General features: G+C 36.8%; 1 protein-coding gene and 1 long non-coding RNA gene across 13 annotated transcripts in view; one reads left to right on the forward strand and one right to left on the reverse strand.

The window, feature by feature from the left end:
* Positions 1-5122, reverse strand: part of LOC140848536 (uncharacterized) — a 50250-nt gene extending 45128 nt beyond the window's left edge. The window contains exons 1-2 of one of the 2 annotated variants that reach the window (XR_012129604.1): positions 4080-5122; positions 3659-3813 (exon numbers count right to left, since the gene is read on the reverse strand). This is a non-coding gene — a long non-coding RNA (uncharacterized lncRNA). The remainder of the gene's footprint in view (positions 1-3658; positions 3814-4079) is intronic. The other variant, XR_012129603.1, reaches the window with a different exon arrangement.
* Positions 1-19431, forward strand: part of PDGFC (platelet derived growth factor C) — a 204607-nt gene that overhangs the window by 38248 nt on the left and 146928 nt on the right. The gene's annotated exons all lie outside the window — the stretch shown is intronic.

The following is a 19431-nucleotide window of genomic DNA, read 5'->3' on the forward strand; positions in this document are numbered from 1 at the left end:
AAAAAATATCTAATCAAAGAGATCTTTTCCAAAATTTTTTTTATCTTTCATTTTATGAAATAGTAAATGGTTTTTCAGTGACATATGAATAAGATCTGGCTCCTTTTTATTCAGGAACTAAAACTGTTGGGGCTGCTTGTACTAAACCCATGTCAAGCTCCTCCTTGCTCACTTTTCTTTTTGACTGAAGAACCTGCTTTTTCCTCTTTTTGGAGCAGACCTTTGCCCATTTTGTCTTTTAGGTTTTTGCTGACACACAAGCCTGGCTGCATTGAAGGACATGGTGGGATTTAACCTCCTGATTATTCCTTCCTTTACTGTTCCTGGAGACAAGAATAGAGGCTTTTTTCATTTCAAAGACTTTATTTTTAGTGACAAACATTTGATAATGAAAATGATTATGATTATATGTAAAGCTACTATAATTGAGCCATACTCTTTTGTTGAAGTGATAAATGAAGTTAAGCAGGGCCTCTGAATTTGTTGCTTACCCTCCTGAGATTGCAACTTCCTAAACCTCTTTTGTTGGTGCTTTTGGACACAAGACCTCCTATTACTCCTCTTGACATCCCTGATTGATAAAGCATACAGGCAAATAACTGAAAGTCCAATGCTAAGCAAACTAACAGCTTTGCTAAAGGTTGACCAGTCATCCAATAACTCTGTCAAATGCAGGGCTTCAGACAAATCATGTTGGCGAATGAGACTTGCACCTGAGACCGGCATGGGGTTTTCTCTTCCTTGACTGGGTCTCTAAACAGGCCTGATCTATGTTATCCAGCAAATCAGAATGGTGAGCTTTTGTGGGAGAGGTTTGGAAGGAAATGGCCACTGTGGTGGAAGGGTCCTGGCAGGAAACAGAAACCAACTAATGAAGAAGTTTTAAAAATAACAGTCGACCTATTATATGTTAACCTAAATAACATAATTTTATGGGAAATAATCATCTTTCCCAAAGAAGAAATTTATTTGTAGCAGTGAAATTGTTTTGTATTTTTGTAAATTTCTTTAACGTCTGACATACTGGAAGACAGCTGGGTGTGATACCGTGACACGTTGCCATGACAGGGTTAACTGTACACTTGAGAGAATCTTAGCAGAAAAGGCTAAAGGCATGTTCCTATCATTATGACAATAATTTTTATCACACGGACCCCTTGAAAGGGCCTTGGGGACACTGAGGGGTCATGCAATCACAGTTTGAAAACCCTTAAATCCAGAGGTCAGAGAAAGAGGAGGTCACCCGACTAGAGAATAAGTACACTCCAGGCCTTGAGTGAGGGAGAAGTAGAGGACCAGTAGAATGAATGGCCAGATGCTTCTCGCCTGCCACCTGACCTTCTCTCAGTGATTCCCACTGACCAGTCCTGACCTGAATGTTGGTGGGCAGGGGCACCTTGTCAGTGCAGGCAGAGGTCGGCACCTGAGGACACGGAGCAAGGCCAAGGAGGGCGCAGAGTGGGTGAGGAGAGCAGCCAGCACATCCCAGCCTTTCTCTGTTTGCTGAACCAGAGGAGAGCATAAGAAAGAAAAGTCAAGTACTGCACTGGCAGGTCACAGAGAAAGGGTGGAAGTTGTTGTTTTTGAAAGACACAATAAGCACAGTAAGCTACTGATTAGACCAATTAAGAGTATTAGCTCCTTCCTCTTCCCTGAAATGGAGTTAATTGGGAGGTGGAGGTTGTGGGGAAGAGAGACCCAAAGTGTGGTGGATTCTGTCTTCTAAGCATTCCTGCGTCCCCAGATACTGACTTATTCTTGAGATGTAATCATGGTTTGACGTTTAAATATTTAAGGAAACAATTCATATCCTGGGCAATCTAAAGAAAGATGCTTTTTGAAAATCAGCCTATGGGGATTATAAGCAATATGGATTTCACTAACAGGCACATTAAACTGCTGGGAAGTCATATATCTAACAAATAAACCAGCCATTTTTGTTATTATCTGACTCCAGCCAAAAAAGGGTGGTAATTTATATATTTTAATCTTAATCTTCAACGACTTGATGCTTATGTTTTTTACACAATAGGAAAAGGAAAGATACCATTTTGTAATTATACCTTACTGATCATATTTCCATTCTAGCAGTTGCCAGTTTGTATTTTAATGTTTTACAAAGTGTGTTCTTTAATTTCCTTGGAAGTAAAGACCTGTGTTTTGTTAATTGTGTGTTCTTGTTGTTTAACATAAGATCTAGCATATACAGTCAATTTTTGTTATTCCTGGTAATTATGTTTTTATAAAGTTGTTGCAAACAATGAATTAGTGAGTGCTGAACTATTGCTCCTAGGGGAAATGCAGGATCAGGTTCCTTTGAGCCCCTGGTCACAACATTTTCATCAACCAATAAATAGATAATCTCATTTTATGTGTATTTCTGTTTACAGAATATGTATGTTGTTTAGTATACACACATACACACACATTTAATATATATTGTTGACTCATTAACATTAAACTCAGCCAACACACTTGGGGCCTTGTAAAATAGCAAAATCACAACAAAAAGCACAAAATTGGGAAAAAACATGGCACTAAATACTCTGCATAAGGGGCATTTATATACAGTATGAGAGCTGATACAAGAAGGCAGAGTATCTCCTTGTTTGACGTCAGCTGGGATTGTATGCCTTAGATGACTCGAAGTTTTTGCAGCTCATATCTCTGAATGACCAGAAAAGTGTCATGTATTGATTTTCGGATTACAAATTTTAGCCAATAGGCAACCTAGAAAACACCGAATCCATGAATAATGAGAATCTAGTATAGTAGCTTTGAATATTTTAATTAATACATGAGAAGCATTTAATTTTATGAGAGGATATCCTTTCTAGTGATGTCTACTGTGGGCCAGCATTTCATTAGCTTTCTATCATTTTAGTCTTTAAGCAAACCTATAAGTTAGAGAACTTTTGCGTACAGGTAAAGCAATGCAGTGTTGGAGAAGTTATGGAACTTGCCCAGGGTTCTGTGGAGGTGTGAAGGGGTGGAGCCTGGGTAGTCCACAGGCCTCCCTGACTCCTCAAGGTGGTGATTGGTTAAACATAACTCCCCTTCCACACGTTTTTCTTCAGCTTTGAGCCCAAATATACTGTACTGTATCTGGATTTACTTCCTTTAACTAGATAAAGTAAATATTTTGTCTGCTGGGTATCAGCAAGCTAAACCTAACTGCATTCATTTATAAGATTAAAAAAAAATGTTGTCCTTGGAAATGTAAGTTGCAGTAAATGTGAAGATATATTTAATACAGCCAGTCACCTGCTCAAAACAGACTATTTGGCATATTAAAATTTCCTAATAGTAGATTAAATTAACATTAATTAATAAGTAAATATCCCCCTCCCATTTCTTTTGTCTACATTTTCTAAAACTTTGAACTATTTTTAAAACAAATCATATACTATAAATGTCATGACCAGGAATTCTAGGTCCTTTTAAATATTGCTATAATATTCTTTTTATGAAGAACATGTGGAATAATTTTCAAGGGAAAGAAAATTCTAAAATTAAAAAAAATGAAAGCACAGTGTATTGTGGGAATTTTCTGTTCAACAGATGCAGTTTAAAAAAAACACTCTTATACATGTAGTGTTAAAAATCCATATAGAGATATGTTCTACTGTAAATATAAACCATATTTCTGAATAGATACCTCTGCTTTAGTTTAACAGGCTGGTTAGCATAGTGCATGTGTGGGTGGTCCAAGTTTCACAGGACTTGAGAATTCTCTGGAGTCAGGGCCAGTGGTTTCAATTCTGGTATTAACAGCCTTGCGTTTGTCCATTGTCATGGCCTTCATTGTCCCAGCTGTAATACAGTTAAGGTGTGATGTATTTTAAGATTAACTTGGAACATTTTTTCCTGGATAGTAATGAAAGGTAATCACTGCTGACCCTCCTCCCCGACAGCCAGCCAGCCCTGTGATTGTCCAGTGACCTAAAGCATGTGCACTAACCAGAGAGGTTAATGTGATCCTGGACAACTTAAGCCTTCATGGATCTCTGCCTATAATTTATTGTTCTTCTCAGTAGAAATGTAATATTCTTTGTCCCATAGCTTAGAGGCACTCTTACCAGTCTCTTCACTGTCACTGCTCAGTTTTCTTTTCAGAAGCTCTACATTAGTCTTGGGAAGGTAATCCAAAAATGCTTTAATAACAGGAAATATTTGCCATTTTACCCATTATACAAAGAGTCCATGTGTTTAGGGAGCTGAGTCATACATCTGCTTTCAAGTCCTAAAGGTCAGAATTCTGAGGATGTCACATCCTTTGCTCTCACAATTCTGGTCGATTTTGTCTATTCAGAACAATGGGCTGCATTCCGCACTTTGCTGACTCTTCCCTACCCCCAATAGGTAGAAGGGAAAGAAAGTTAGCTATGGGCCTAATAGGCAGGAAAATTAGAAGCAGTAATAATGTGATAAGGGAAAAGGAGTGAGGCTGAATTTCGTGTACAATAAAAATAAACCTTATTCTTAGGACAAACCTAGATTCTTAATTGCAATTCTTTATTACAAGGAGTTTCAGCTTTGTAATGGGATTTGGTTTTGTTTACAATGATATGACTATTGTGGTAATGCCTTGTTTAAACAAAATTTCTTTGAAAATAAGGTAAACAATTCATTCTCTGCTTTACCACCCCCAAAATCTAATAGCATTTCCTATCCTACAAATTCTTCATTGATCTGGCTCAAATGTCTTGTTGCAATATCTTATCCACCTTAGATACCTTAAGTCTCAGTTATTCTGAAATCTTTTAAGTTCCTCAAATTGAATGATTTTTGGCTTGACTTTGTACATGCTTTTCACATTGCCTGAAATCTCTTTTTACATTTGTCTGAAAAAGTCTTACAACAATAAAGGTGAACAGTGTAGAATTTTTTAAGTTAAATCTGCTTTTGAACAAGGTTATTTCTTAAAATGCAGTGTATGTGAGTTACCAGTATTCATAGAAAAGCAATATAGGTGAGGCAAAAGCTCAAGTATGCTTTTGGGAGGTTAGAAATGTGAGTTTACTGACAAATGAAGTCAGTCAGTAACCCAGTTCATGTACTTCAAATCCAAAATCAAATGGCAACCCATTTGGTGTTGTAGCATTTAGTATATATTCCCATTTGTGGACTGATGATTTTTTTTCAGTGTTTCTACTTGTGTGGGCCTTCTGAGCAGGGCTGTGTACCTCTCAGGACACTGTAAGTTCTGGCCTGTCAGCACAGATGTCTTCAGAGTGCCATCTGAAAGTAGGAGAGGTAAGTGGATATGAAATCAAGTATTTAAAAATGTATCAACTAATATCCGTAAGTAACTGAAGGATGAATAACCAGGCAGCATTTCCCATTCTGCTCTGCATGAAGATTGAGCATTAAGCTCTCTCCTCCCTCTTTTTATTTTTTTTTAAGCTGACCTTAGTTAACCCTTATTGAACAGTTAGATCATTCATTGAAGGAAGAGGAGGGGGAAGAGGAAAAATTTTATCTCTTTGGATTATTCTTTTGTGTTTTTATGCTTCCCGGAAGGCTGGAAGAATAGAAATTCCATGTGCAGATGCCATGGGCAAAATCAGTTTTTTTTTTAACTGGAGAGTAGTTCTACATTTTATTGCCCTTTTTTTTCTATGAAAATTTGATTTTATGATTTAAAAGTCATTTTTATAAGATATGTTACCTATTTTTTATCCCCTTCATTTTCTTTTTTCTCTCTTTCCTCCCTCAACTGGTATCTTATCTAGGTAATTCAGAACATAGAATGTATTATATTTTCATCCTTTCTAAGTTTTGGATGGTGATCAGTTTTCTCTAGATATACACATATGTTGAGATATTGGATTAACACATTATTTATGTATAGTTTTTATTTTAATGCAGTCATTTTCCAAAAGTTTGACTGATTTATATGTCGCATCTTCTTGCTGGTTGACGTTTTGCACTTCTTTTTTCAACTAAGGTCTTCAGGTTGGTGAGGGCCTCTCATGCTTAGTCTCTGCAGAAGTTTCACTGCTTCCTTGTCCATTGTTTCCAGACTAAATCTCCAAAATTGCCCCTCTTGGGTTCATTTACTGCAATTGTGTCTACTAATTCTTCATTTTTGAAAGAGTTCATGCCCATTATTTGAGTTTATCATTCCTTTGTCTGCTGTGTTTTCTTTGCTGCTTTGTTTGGCTCTCTTGTTCATGTAAACATGTATCGTTAACATGATGGTCCTCTTGAGAAACCCCGTAGACATAAACACTTGGTCCTACAGTAATGATAAACTTTATTCTTAGGAAAAACAATATGAGAAAAAGTGGAATCTCTTGTACATAGTGTTTTATAGAAAGTCCTTTCTGGCTAAATTCGGTTCGTTAGGAGCTGTGTACTAGAAAGACTTTTTAAAGGTTACCATAAAAGGACGCGTCTCATAAAGACACCAAACTGATGGATTTGAAATGAACGCCATGTAAAGGGATGAGTGCAGAGCATGAAACAGGGAGAAATGTCTCTTTGCAGTCCATGACTTTGTCTGTCCCTCCACTGCCTGTCTGGGCCGCAGGCATAATTCCCCCCGGCATGTTCTGAGCCTGTATTTCATCCTCAGTGTACTCGGCCACTTCTCCTTTTTCTTCATACTGACCAGTAATCAGGAATCCAAACTTATACCCCTTACAGATCGGACAATAATGCATGAGTTTTCAGTCTTCAAAGATAAAATCAGATAGACAGATAGATGGAAAGGGTGTTATTAAATGATCTACAATGTGGAGAAATAAAACCGAAAGGGACAAAATAAATGAGAAGTGAATTTTCTAAATTGCTCATAGTACCTCTAACACAATGGAAAATGATATATAAAACTGAAGTGAAATGAAGTCTGGTTTCCAGAATTTTTCTGAAGCCCAACCAAATACATATTTGGTGCTGTAAGAGTGAATTATTTCCTTACATGGAATACTTCAGAGATGTAATTAATAAATCAGATATTCTAGAAATATTGACCACTTCTGCCATTCATATATTCTATCAATTGGCAAACTGAACTATTTAGTGAACTCCAGAATTATCCTGCCTCCAATGTCCTGTCTCTGTGATTTTGTTCAAGTTTCTCACTCTTGAAATGCATCCACCTCCTAAGTGTTTACAGAGCAAGTTCCACACATTTGAAAAGGCTTTAAGCCTCAGCTTAAATGCTATTTTCCATTCAAAGCCTTTTATGATTTTGCCAGGTGGAAATAATCTTTTTCCTGAGTTTCCATGGCCTCTTTTCTGTATCTCTGAACAATTACCATGGGCAATCTGTAGTCTTTAAGGGTTAGTAAACCTCTTAGCCCATAAAAAATGAGGGTTAATATATATCTTAATTTCCTACAGTTCTAAGCATAATGTCCTAAGACTATTTTATATTCAATAAATAATGAGTGAATGAATGAATAAAAGGATAAACTGGCTGTGATTACTGAAGTACATTTTTTTGTGATATGATTAAAGTTTATTGACATAAATTTATTATTTACGGTATACAAATCTGTCTTTGGGCTCATTTCTTCTTTACACATAAACTGCCCCAGGCCACATCATCTAATCTCTCACCTGCAAATGCTGTATAATGCATAAATGACTCCCTTATATCTATCTCTAGTTCTGATCTCTCTCTGATTCCAAATTTGTATATTTATTGATCTGCAGATACCTAATAGGCATATTAATGTTAACCTGACTAAAACAAAGTCTTCATTTTTTCCACAATTACACTTCTCCCGCCTTCGTCTTTTTCTTCCTTAGTAAAAGGTATCACTGCCACTTCTGTATACAGAGTTTATAACGAAGAGAGTTTGCAGAAGTCTTGATTCCGCCCCTTCTCCACCCTCTGGCGCACGCGGCTCAGCAGCAAGCCAGCGGTCTTCAACCTCCTTGCACCACCATTGCTCCTCCTGTAGCAGTGCCCTCAATTTCTTGCTTCTCCTCATGACCCCGCTATTCATTTGCACCAGCGAAATCTTTTAAAAATGAAAATAGGATCCTGCCAAGCCTGTGCCTCCCACCTGTGTCTTCCAGCACAACTAGAATAAATGCCAGACATTTATCTCTGGCTTCCAGGTCCCTCGGTGATCTGGTCTTCACCTGCTTTTCTGACCTGATTTTCTACAAATCTTCCCCCTTGTTCCATACATCCTACCCAGCTGACCTTCCAGAAGCACACTGAAGATCCGGTTCTAGCCACTCCTTCTGTCTGAAAAATATTTGACCCTGGATCCTTCTTTCCATTTAGATCCCAGCGTGTCTTCTCTGCCAGGCCTCCTGCAGGTCCACCGCTGCTCTGCTCCACTTGCTTCACTGCGCAGCTGTAGCCCCTGCGTTTCATTGTCCGAGTGCGGTCTTTTCCCAGAGAGGCGCCTTTGCTGCCCAGGATGGACGTACTGGAGAATTCGGGGAATTTGATTTTCTTGTCTCAGATCCACAACCTCCTAATGATATTTCTTCCACCTCCCAAATAAACTTACTGCACTTAAACCCTTGTCCCAAGGTCTACGGCCGGGGAAGTCAAAGCTAAGACACCCAATGTGACCACCAGCAGTACACGCTTGTCTCTGTCACATAACTATATTTTAATTCTCTGCATAGCACATAACATCATTTGATATTTTTCCTGTTACCTTAGATAAAGTTTATTTAAATTTTTTTTCTACCTGGGTTTTATGATCTAGCAGATTTCTTCATTAGCAGCTCTATGGATGGTAGTGGCTATGGTACCTTTAACTAAGGAGGAAGCCTGTGGGGGTGGGGCGTATATTTGTGAAAAATTCAGTTTTTTTAGTCGTGTTAAAATTAGGATGCCTATTAGTTATCTGCACATCAATAAATAGACAAGTTTGGTATCAGAAAAACAACAGAACTATATGTATACCCTCTATAGTACCCCCAGCAACTGAAACAATGCCTTGTGTATCACAGGTACTCACAGATGATTAAGGAAGAAGTTGGCAATGATTATACACAGAAAGAAAAGGCCCAATTACCTGACTGCATGCTAATGATGTTTCTAACTTTTATATGGACCAGCTTAGCAGAGAGAAGAAAAAAGGTTATTATTCACTTGGTCTGCAAAAGTATTTAGTAGCTCTTCTGAGTATTTTAGGCTTGGCTGCTTGGCTGGGGTGGTATATTAAGCAGAACCTTGAAAGAATAATATTTCAGTTGATATAGTTAGGCATGGGAAGTGTGATTTTTTTTTTTAGGAATAGGGGTCAGCAATTACCTGCTACACATCTTTTCTTTCATTTTCCCTCCCAAACCATGTGCTGTCTTCCCATTGCTCTCTCCACCCTTGCCCCCACATCCAGATATCCATGTTTGCTGCTTTTCTGTCATGTGTCTTTCTCCAGACCACAAAGTGTAGAATTGTAAGAACTAATTTTTTTCAGCCCTTTGTCGCCTGTACTTTGCATGTATTAGTAAATGTTCAATAAATGTTTGCTGACTGATGAGATGTTAGATCTGTTGGAGTGTGTGTTTGTATTGTCCTCTTTCAAGACTTATTCAGGTTATTTTAAAAGAAACTACTGGGAATTATGGGTCTTTCTAATGACATTGAATGGAATTCAGAAAAAAGAATCTTGGTTTTTATATTTCATTTAAAAAGATGGCTTGAATGAAAATGGCTTTTGTGTTCTTTGAAACTATGTCTTTATTTACAAATTAATTGCTTTCTGTAGCATTTTGCTTTAATGCTAGCAACTGAAATTATGTAAAAATAACTAATAACCACACTATTATAATAACCACAGTTCCCCTTTAAGTCTATTCGTTGAATAAAATGAAGTGGTTATTTTCTCCTTTTTGTTTTTGAGCTAGTTTTCTTAGTCATTTTTTTTAAGCTCCCAGAGCATTGAGTTTGATTCATAGATTTAAAATAATCCTCAATTAGGTCTAGCTTTTTTAATAGTATACTACAGTTGTGGTAGAGTGAGGTATAGATAGATATAATGAAATAATAATACTATCTGTTTGAGTATATGTTAATTTCCCCCATAAATTTAAATTTTATATAAGGAAGAAATTAATTATTGAAAGCAATTCTTCAGCCACATTAATTATTTCTACAAACAACAAAATAAACATATTTTGGGATATTTTAAACAAAGATTTTATGAAGCCAAAACAGACAATAATGTTCTCTGGAATCTTATGTTTAATGTACAGTATTATTACAAACTGTAAGCCATTCCTAGGGGCTTTTATGTGTAAAATGCTAGGAAATTCAGAGTTCAGTTGACACTTCATCATTAACAAATGCTGTTCTTCTGAACTGACTTTAACTTAAGCCATTATTAAAATAAAATGGGTAGGCCTTGCACTGGAGACATTATCACTAACCCTTTTTATGCACTTATTGTGTAGTTACTTTTGGTCAACATTATTGGCTTGGGGTTAATGTGATATTTCTGTACTTTTTTACAGAGTACCATCTACTCAAGTTAATAAATACAACTGATTTATGGTATTATAATAATTTATTACACCTCTACTGACATTTTTATTTCCTTGACTCTAAGATGCTCATTTTTTTTAGTTTTCCCTTGCTGAAGTTGTAATATACCTTAATGCTAGAATGTATTTAATGTCCTTTGTCTTCTTCCTTCAAAGCAATGATGTGTCTTAAAGTCAGTGACATCTTAAGCATATTAATTATATATACAAAATAACCCTTTCAAAGTGTGAAGTATAATTATTTAAATCATATACATTTGAGATGGAAAAGACCTTAAGGTATCAAATGATTCATTAATGCACAATTATTTATTTCACTGGTAAGGCAGCAGAGGTGCAGAGAAATTAAAAGAATTATTGAAAGTCAAACAGCTAACACATTTATGAGTAGAAGAAGGGGATTTTCCGTAATAATGTTGATGATTAATCCTTTAGAAATAATATATTCCTTTAACTGTCATTCTGGATTGGTTGGGAGAGAGAGGCAAAATCATTCCTTGCATACCAGTTTCTATTAATGAGTGCTAAGTCTAGGGCTATGGCCTAATTGTGCCGTCTAGCACAGTAGCCACTATCCACATGTGGTTATGTAAGTTTAAATGTGTTGAAATTAAATATAATTTAAACTGAATTAAAAATTGATTTCTTTTATTACTATCATCACTTTCAAGTCAGTAGCTACAGTTGGCTTGTGGCTACTTCATTGGAGATGCAGATCCTTCTGTGTCCCAGGAAATTGTATTGGATGGTGCTGGCCAACTGAAGGGGCAGCTGCATTATGGGGGCCCCTTTAGGTGATCACCTTTGAAACTAAAAGCCAACTAGGAGGTGAGTTTTTATTAAGACATAATATTAACAAATTTCTTATGCACACCCTGGGTAACTTGTCTTTGTTTACTAATTTTAACTTGGGTAGCAAAATCTCAACACTGGTCATTGGAATGGATTCTTCATTTGTGGGAGATTGCCTTTTTCGGTAGACATTTTTGTTTTCCTGCAAACACGTTTAGTTTCAGAAGGTTATATTTGTCTGGATGTGTGGCTGGCGAGGGCTGCCAGCCTCCACTTGCCCTGAATCTCTTCCATGGGTTTGCTGTGCAATGCCTTCCCCTCCTGAAGGGCCCGAAATTCCTAACATTAGAACAAGTCATTACATTAGAAATCAAAGGACACCATTTCCAGAAGGCTGCTTTTAACATTTATTCTAAGAGTGGAAAGAGGAGGTTATTTCCTGGGAGAAGAACATACTAACATATAACTGTATCTTCAGTTTAGTCATTGGCACATAGTAGGTGCTCAGATGTTTGACAATGACTAGGAACTGAAGGAAAGAATGATTAGATGATTTACAGAGACTCCTTCAATGTTGATGTTATATAATTCTATAGTTGAGCCATGTTTCTCATACTAATGGTAAATTGGTTTGTTAACCCATGTAATGGCAATCTATTAAACTTCAGTTTTATGCTGGACACACTTAGGCAGAAAGGACATATAATTTTCAGCTGTTTAATTGATAATCTGAACATTGCTAAGGCAGATTTCATTGTATTTTCTTTCATAGTCTCAGTACCTTGCAATTAAGGTCTCATTTATTTTTTTCCTCTTGTATTTTTGTACTCCAATGCCTTTCGAATTTTCATTATGTTGTCTTATATTCGTCTTTTAGGTTTCATATAATATGGTGCCATTTCAGCAAGCCTTCTCGCCTGCCTGTCCCATGTAGGCTGCCTTCTTCTGGGCTTATCTCTTTCTTAAGTCCTCTGACTCAGTCTTTTAATATCTCTAATTCTTAAATAATTTTTGAGTGTCTGCTATGTGCTAGGCATTGTTCTTGACTCTAAGAATGGAAACGTGAATAACATAGGCTAAGTCTCTTCTACAGATTACATTCTCATGCAACAGAAAGATAATAAACAAAAAGGTACCTCCTACACACACACCCCAAAAAAAAGAAAAAAATGTATCTTTAGATAATGGTAGGAAGGATAGGTGCATAGGGGAGAGGAGTAGGGGAGGAGGACGGGTGGCTTTAGATATGTTGCACTGGGGAGAACATGAAAGATGAAAAGGAAGCAGCTGTGCCAAAACCAAAGAAAGAGTTTCTAGGCAGAGAATGGAAAGTATAAAGACCCTGCCTAGGAGGCCTGTGAAAGGAGCAGCAAGAAGGCCTGTGTGGCTGCCAGGGATCTAGTCGGGGGCACAGAGATGGTTTGGAAGGTTGGCATAGGTAGGACCCCATCATGCAGCATGCAGGTTGGCATAGGGCCTGTCGTGTAGGACAGCTTTGCAGGTAATGATAAGGAGTTTGGGTTATATGCTAAGAATAATAAGAAACCTCTGGTGAGTTTTATAGGAAATAAATAAAATAATCTGATTTCTGTTTGAAAAAATCAGCTAGCTGGCTTCTGTGTGAAGAATATGCAAGGATGGGCACAAGCAAACTAGAGAGTAGAACAAGCAGTCAGGAAGCCATTGAGAAATTAGGAAAGAGAAGATGACGACTTGTACACGGGCAGCAGCAGTTAGCGTGAATGGAATTGCTTGGCATTTCCTCACTTCCCAAACGGCAACAAAGTGTCCCTCTTCACATGCCCATGCATTCTTCCTTGTTCTTTCTCTCTTGACAAAACTTCCTACTGCTCCCCTTCTTCCAAGATCTGTTCACTGGCCCATGTGGAACACCCCAACCCCCGATATCATTCCATGGGGATGCCGGCTCTTTGACCTTCCTTTTCTGCAAATATTCCCTCCACTTTCTCACATTAACTGGGTCACCTCTATTGCCATTCATTGTTGCAGATCTCTGCATGTGAACATGGAGCCACAGTCATCATTACCCAATGATACTTCCTACCTTCTTGAAAACCATTAGCCTTTTGAGTGTCATCCCATTTTGTCGTACTAGCCACTGCCTTTCCTCTTGCTGTCATAGTAACACTTACCTCACTGTGTGTTAATAATATGCTACTTTTTAATATTTCTAGTATATTGAAATTTCTAGAACAATACACATGTTCACTGGTGTATTCCTAATGTCTGCTATATTTTTGGATATGTTAGACACTGAGTAAGTAAATGAATGAATGGATTTTCCAGGTGAGATGTGGTGAAACAAAAGATTCTGTCCTTTAAAATTTAGTACTAGTGAGTCGTTTTTAACTGAATAGATATTTTGTTTAGGAATTGAATTAGGAACCAGAAACACATACCAACACATACACATACACCCCTACCCCACTTCCAAAGGGTGACTCCTTGGAGATTGGCATAACCCTATGGCTTTCTCTCCTCTGGGCCCCTTACAATATATTTTTAATAGCCCTCATTACACTGATATTATATTTTGGTTTTTCATTAAGCTGTAGCCACATGAGGGCTATGTTTATCACAATTGTCTCTGTACCTATTATTAGCATAATTAGCAGTTTATTACCTCAGTTGGCATCTATAATAATTACTGTTCTGGTGGTATAAGGATGTGTGTGTGTGAATGAGAGAGAGCTGCTAGGGAGGCAGAATTTTGAGGTGACAGCTTCTGTGTCAAAGAAAAATTAGCAGTATCAGCCAAGGAACCTCAAGTCTGTAGAAATAGTTACCTGTATTTCTTTTAAAAACAGTTCTCTACACTCTTATAAGCAGTAAGATGAGAGTGTTTTTCCTAAGTTAATTTTTTTTTTTTAATGATAAGCTTCCAAAAATGAGTAGTAGTAGAGAAAAAAACATTGGACTAGGAGTCGGGAGAATTGTTAGTAAAGAGCTGTAGGCATTGGCAGGTACTTTACTTGGAAATCAGTTTCCTCTTTCATTAAATGGAGAGATTGAACTAGATGAACCCCAAAGACTCATCCAGCCCTAACACACCATGATCTGAGAAGTAAAATTACAAGGTTTTGATTGCCATTTTAAATTTAAAAATTCAGTCATCACACTGGAAACATCTTTCTGCCCCTTGGCTTTACTGCCAAAGGAAAAGCGTCCTCTAGTTCAGTGTTTGTCTCTTCTTCCTACCCCTCCCCTTCTCTCCCCCGCCCTCTGCCTCCCTGTCTTTTGTTCTTTTTCGCAATTTTTACCTACTCACCAAATTCTCCAGACTTCTGGGATCACTTTCCCTTACCTCCCAAATCTACCCCATCCCATTTATTACGAGACATCCAGCAACATTCTCAGTAGTTTTGAAGTTAGGGGATGAGTGTTTGTTCCCCGTTTGCCTATTGCTGTGAACACTCGGTTGTAGCCTGACTTCATTCCTAATCGTCTCTCCCCTCCTTGCCACCCTGGCTCTACCTAGGGGGGAGCTCCTTCCTTCCTTCCTTTTTTAAACTTTAATTTTCTTTTAACTTTAACAGACTTGTTATATATTACAGACTGCCACTGCAGTCTTTTGGATAAATAAGGGAGGTAAATTTAGCATGGTATGGGAAGAAAATAACCTAAAATTGCTTGTGAGTCTTAGAATTTCTTGACTACCCCTCTCATGGAATTTATCTTATTGGTTGTCATATTCCTCAGGCCCAGCTTCCAGTTAATGCTCTTATAGTTTGAAGGGCATGTTCTCTATTGCAATTCATCTCCTACCTCCACTTCTTTCTCCCCAAAGCTACAAATTTTTGTTATTTTATTATGCAGAGTTTAACTTTGAATCTCTAACCATCAGGCTTCAACACACTTTGGCATATACAACAGGGTTTATTGTATGTTCTCAATCAAAAGAACCATCTACTAGACCATACACTTTCAGAATCAGAAAAAAGGAGGAAAAGGTTTGCAATTACAATTTTCACTTAATTTGAGCCAAAGCAAATTCTTAGGCAGAACTGTTCTCCACCTATAGGACAAACTAAAACTACAGGGTATGAGCGTGTGTGTATGTGTGTGTGTGTGTGTGTGTGTGTGTGTGTGTGTGAGTGTGTGAATTTTCCCTTCCTTTGAAGTTTTCTAAAGCACAATTTATGTATTTTCAAGATATAAACACTTTCTCAGATCATTTGATTTTCTTAAAGTGGGGAAACCTACTGATTGAAGCTAATTAAAAATTAGCTTGAAACTGAAGACATTTTTCTTCAGGTAGTGCAGAAGTTTGGAGAGAGTGTGGAGTTTGCAGCCAGGCTCTTCTGCATTCAAACCCATTTGCACCACCTTTAGGCATTTGTTCTATAACCCCAGTGTTTTCCATCTGTAGGAACAGTGATGATAATATCTGTCTCACAGACTTCTTAAAAGGACTAAATGAGACAGTGTTTAGGCGTTGACCTACTTTCCTGTGTAAGGCATTTCTTAGATGTATTATCATTTCAAAACAAGGAAGCTGACCATAGGCTGATATGTTAGAACAGTTGTATTTTTAGAAAACTAAGTTATTTTGAAATTCCAATTAAGTTTCGTAACTCTGTCCAAATTAGTACTGCCTTGTCACTCTTCCAATGACTACAAGAAGTCACAGCCGACTGTAAGCTGTTTCTGGGCAGTGGCTTCTCTGTGCCCATTATCCACGGGAAGGCTGATCCCGGGCAGCTCTCCCTCCCCTTCTCTCTTCCTCTGTGCTTCCTGGTAGGCAGGCGCTTGAGGAGGATTCCATCCGATCAGCAGGATCCCAGAGAAGGAGGAAGATGATAGGAGAGAAAGCAAGTGAGGAAGCCCAGCGAGCCTGCTGCTGGGGCTGTTTTCTGGAATCATTCTCCCTCTTCAGTTGGGGGTTTCCGAAAAACTTTTAAATAATTCTTTGGGCTGTTCCATTTTCTGTACCAACAAGTTCTCTACTCAGCAATTTGGAGGTCATTTAGGAAAGTTAGAGATTACTTTTTTGTCGAAAGAAGCACATGTATTTTTATGAATTGTATTGTTAGTTTTTCCTTTTTAATTTTTAATGAGATTAGTGGGAAAATATGATTTGTAAAGCAGGCCTGCCTTAAAAGATAATACTTTTCTTTACATTTTCCAGATATCCTCACAAACAGTTTTTAGACTGGATATTTACATTCTTCATTTACAAATTTGTATTGTCTATACCAGGTTGAGTGTGTATTTGGAAACAAGTGAACATTTATCTAGCTATGAAAGAGGGCACTTATTAAATATCATTGAAGATGTTAATTTTACATTGTAAAATAACTCTTTTGGCTGTAACTTTATTATCATACAACTTAAGACAATAGCAGAAACCATTATGAAATGTACATTCAAAGAAAGTTCTTTTAGGAAATTTGATAACACCTTCTGTGATAACTTTATGAATTGTATCTTTCAAGTATGTTCAGTGTTACTAATTAGTGTAGAATATTGAATAATTTTCAAAGGGACATGATCAGTAGATATAACCTTTCTAATACCTGTTTTCTCCTTTATTTTTCCTGAGTGGAGCATGTATGCCATTAACTCCATATATTTTACATATCTTCAGTATTTAAATATTTACGATTTCTCAAATTCCCCAAGAATAGTTATTTCTAAGGAGAAATGTGAGTTTAAGAATAACCGAATTTAAAAGGTGCCTCTAAGACAAATAAAATTATGAAATGTATTCCATTATGACTTAAAGATGATGTGGTACAAGTGTGTGATTTAGTGGAGCAAACTTGGTAAAGTAGATCATTATGGGAAGGTAAATGCACTCAAGTATGCCTCTAAAATTTAAAAAGTATTCTTTCCTCACTAATGGTATTTAATTAGATTAGAAACAAATTAAAACTCTTCTGAATGTTGGAACAGACAGGTGGTTTGAAATACAGATCAACTTGAGAAACTAATGAAAACAAAAAGTTACTATTTAGTTTACACAGAATTATTTTTTTAACATTCTGAAAGTTTAAAAGCTAAAAACTCCATATATAAGCAAAATATTCCTTCAAATATAATTCATGTAATTAGGTGAGTTAAAGATGGATTAACTTAATTTATTAAAGATTTTGTAAGATAAATAATTTGAAGCACTTTTTTTACTTTAAGAATTCTCATTTTTTCCATATCTATTTTTTAATATCTATATGGAAGATCAGAGTCAAGTTTTAGCTAGAACTCTTTACCCTACATTTAAATTTTAGCATAGTAGATGCTTTAAAATGTTTTACAAACTGTATTTACTGGAACCTCTTCTACAGTGCTTATGTTTCACCCTGGGTGCGGAGAGAGAATTTGACAATTTACTTTTGTGTCTGTAGCTGTTACGTGGACTAGTGAGAGGCGTTTTGTATTCCTGGGTGTTTGAGATGCTCAGAGGAAGGACATGAGAAAGCTCCCTGGGCCTCCCCCGTCTTTAGCTCACTAAAGTCTCACCCCTGATGAAGTTCATATGTTAAAATTAAATTTTAAAGAATTAGGAGAAGAGCATTTTATATGTTGGTGTATATAGGTATAGGCTAATTAAGAATCTTTTTTGGGAAGGACAGTATTCTGAGAGCTTGTTGATCTAAAAGTTTATGAAGTGATGGTAAGAGAAAATAGTACTTTTTAAAAGGTGAACTAAAATGATGGTAACCTTATGCTAATATCCAGTTAATTAGTTAAAAAATTTATTGAGTTGCACAACTGTGAATATATAAAAACCATTGAATTATAGACTTCATATGGGTGAACTTATGGTTGAGAATTATATCTCAATAGAGCTGTTACAAAAAATAAATTATTGACCCATGAGACCTAGATGGACAGTTACTTAGGTGAAGGATGGAAGTCGAAATTGGAGCTCAAGTGTTTCGGTGTGTAAGTGCTAGTTGATGCCCAGAGTGTCTGGGAAATCCTTCAGATCTCTTTACTCGAAAAAGGGGGTACAAGGGAGACTAGCTTTTAAGAGGCAGTTTTTTAACCTAAACTTTACATCTGGATTTTTCCATTAGCGAATCGTGAGGGGTGACCTCACTACCAGAAGTCTGTGTCCAAAATGGATGTTGATTGTGTTGCCAAAGACTATAATCGTAAAAATGAAAGGAAAATACCTCCTAAATGCTTTTTTTAATCCCTCCAGCTCTTTTAGCAGGATTCTTTTTATCTTATAGTTTATAATTTAAAAAATTATGTGTAGAATATGTGGCATTTTACTATGTGGAATATCAAAAATCTGACTACCTCCAATGTAGAGAAAAATTTGAATATTGATATACTGTTGACAGTATATTAACATTTCTTAGGTTTGCTTTTTTCCCACCTAAGATTATGGTTGGTTCCTTTTATTAAAATGGTGAAATCTCATTAGAATAGACAAATGATGCCAACTTAATTCATGGTAGGCTGTTAGAATGCTGTTAATTCTCAGAATTTAGGGATACTTTCGGTATCTTTGCCATAGACACACATCTCCTTTTCATGTTCTCACCTATCAGAAAGGAAGGAAGGAGGGGAGGAGGGTGGGGTGTCTTCTAAGGACATGTGCCTTGAGTGTAGTAACCACTTCTGTATCTGAACATTAATACTAGGCAAATATTAACAAACATTTGAACATTTGAGTATCTACTGTGTACAAGGGACTGAATTCTTAGATGTAGCAGGTTCAGTGATGAAAAACAGGATGCCTGGATACCTCAAGATGTTTTCAAGTTCATTTCTCAAATGGTGATCTCAGCCAAATGGAATCTATGCAGAGTCCAGGAATTTCCAATTTTGATGATAACCTTAGGGCTTCCCTTGTTGAATCTTGATTTTTCTGTCGGGCTTACTAAGTATCAGATACCCTGTTCTTGAACTAGAATCCTTTCTCCTGACAATCTGAAAAAAAAAATCAATATCCAAGTTCTGAACTAAATTCGCACTCTGTCTCCTTATTTATTTTTTGTCTAAATCCTAACAAAACTCTCCTTATTCTCTCAAATCCAAAGTCTAGCCCCTCTTTCTTCTTATTGAAATCTTGGTCCAACACTATTTCTGCCCAAGAATAGAATTTGCTTAATAATTAGTTATTTTCCAGTCATGATACTATTATTTATAAGTCATGAGCATATCTACCCATAGGAAATACAATTTTTACTTACTAGT

This window comes from Manis javanica, chromosome 3, assembly GCF_040802235.1.
Source record: "Manis javanica isolate MJ-LG chromosome 3, MJ_LKY, whole genome shotgun sequence".
NCBI lineage: Eukaryota > Metazoa > Chordata > Mammalia > Pholidota > Manidae > Manis > Manis javanica.